A 2,063-nucleotide genomic window follows, 5' to 3' on the forward strand; every position below is an offset into this window, starting at 1 on the left:
CCCCCCCATCTTTCTCAACTCTATAGTTAATCCAATAAAAGTACTGCCAAACAAATCTTGCTTTACATATGGATCATTATAGCTACAATATAATAAAATTAATTAACTGAGTTTTAGCCATGTTATCGCTAATAATTTTGGCTACTTCATTATCTCTAATAAGGTGCAGCAAACATACAACAGACTGAGAAAAGGTGAATGAATATGGTGAGGCACAGGAAGTCCCCCACAGGAGAGGAGATTTTGAAAAATTATGGGTCCATGACCACATCCCTTTGGTGGCCTGTAGTCAGTGATCAAGCACTATACAAAAATCCTTTTTATCCTCTGGTGTTTTCAGCAGATAAGCTATTAGCTCCTAGCTGAAGTTTTTCCCAAGCATGCCATGTTCCATTTTGTACTATTACATTACATCCTATTTTTCTTACTCTGGTTCTCAAGGGCATCATGCTGATCCTCCTCTCAATTGATGACACCTCCCATCTTTGTGCAATTAGCAACCTCTCATTTTTTTGTGCCAGGATAATTTATGAAAATATTTAACAAGATCAGTCCCAGAAGGGTTCCTCAAGGCACTCCACTAGTAAACTCCCTCCAGCCTGGTAGTTCCTGCTGACCTCTCGTTTAGCAAGTTCCTTAGCCTTAGTCCTTGTGTTCCCCAGCTTCACTGATAATTTGCCATGTGTCACCATAGCAGTTGCCTTACTGAAGTCCAGGTAGATTAGATATACTGCTCTTATGATAGATAGCTATCAGATTAACCTGGTATGCTCTCCTTTGGCAAACCTATTTTGCATGTTAGCCCCATTATTCATATACCTCCATATTTATAATTATCCTTTCCTTCAATTATCTAGACCCAGCTCTGTGTCCCCCATTGCCTTGCCCCCCTGCCCTCCATGACCTCACCAAAGGGAAGTGTGGCAGCCAGTAAAGGGAAGTGTGGCAGGGCACTGTTGATGCCTGCCACTTTAAGAGTTTGAAGCAGACAGTAGGGCAGCCAGCAGGTGTGTGTGAGAGTAATGAGGCAGTCACAAGAGCACAGGAGGGCCTTGGGATTGGAGGAGGGGGAGGAGCAACCTCCATTTTAGACCCAGGCCCTCAGGGCTGAACCAGCAGTTTGTGCTGGCAGCTGAAAAAAGTAACACCTGTCTGGAGCTGCTGCTCACAACATCATGGCATATGCTTGGATGTATATGAGCTGGAGCTATGGGGAAGGAGGAGGTTCCAGGTCCTGGGTATGACTGAAAACCACACCCTGTTGGGGCAGGATGGTCTGGTGGGCTACCTGTGGCAGGGTAGTCCCAAGAAATGCCAGGCCAGTTGTCTCCTCAGTGAAAGGCGAGTAAGGGGCGTCTTATAACCCCCAGCCCCCCAGAGCTGAGTTGTTATGAGCAGGGAGCTCAGAACAGAGTTGTTATGGGCTGGGAGCCTGACATGAGTTGGTATGGGCAGGAAGCCCTGAGCTTAGTAAACACTGAGAGGGCTGAGGCTCAGCTGATATAGCTGAGTTGTGAGGAAGAGAAAGCAAGCTACTCAGACCTGACTGTATGGACCCTTGAACTGGTCAATGCTGAGGCCAGGACCTGGGCTGGAGGGGTCAAAAGAGCCAGGGGCCCACCAGCCGATGGACACTCAGAGCCAGAGGCCTGGGGTCCGACTGGCCTGATGCAGGCAGGGCCAGGGCCTGTGAGGCCAAAGGTCCTAGAAAGGGAGCCACAGCTTGAGAGGGAGAATGCTACAAATGAATTAGCTGCCTGGGATGCAATCTGAGAGGCATGGGACACAGTAAGGGAAGGTTGGAGCTGTATATAATGCCTTTAGCACCCGGCAAGTAAATGGGCAGCCTCCTGCCTGGTTAACATCCTAATTATTATCACCAAGGCATGACAGGTGAAGATGGTGGGTGGTTAGCCCAGAGACAGGCTGGCGGGCCAATAACTGACCAGCCCCAGGAAGGCCCCCTGTTACAGGAAGACAACTGTTGAGGTCCTGGGTTCTGCAGGTCAGAGATTAGAGTTTTTATTGAACAGAAAAATAATTAAAAAACCTCTTTATAGATC

The 2,063-nt window shown here is 47.7% G+C and overlaps 1 protein-coding gene across 6 annotated transcripts in view; it reads right to left on the reverse strand.

Moving 5' to 3' along the window:
• The window catches only part of LOC109307113 (dimethylaniline monooxygenase [N-oxide-forming] 2-like), a 30,464-nt gene that overhangs the window by 13,346 nt on the left and 15,055 nt on the right, over positions 1-2,063 (reverse strand). The window lies entirely within an intron of this gene.

This window comes from Crocodylus porosus, unplaced genomic scaffold (genome assembly GCF_001723895.1).
Source record: "Crocodylus porosus isolate Cpor-Errol unplaced genomic scaffold, CroPor_comp1, whole genome shotgun sequence".
Lineage (NCBI taxonomy): Eukaryota > Metazoa > Chordata > Crocodylia > Crocodylidae > Crocodylus > Crocodylus porosus.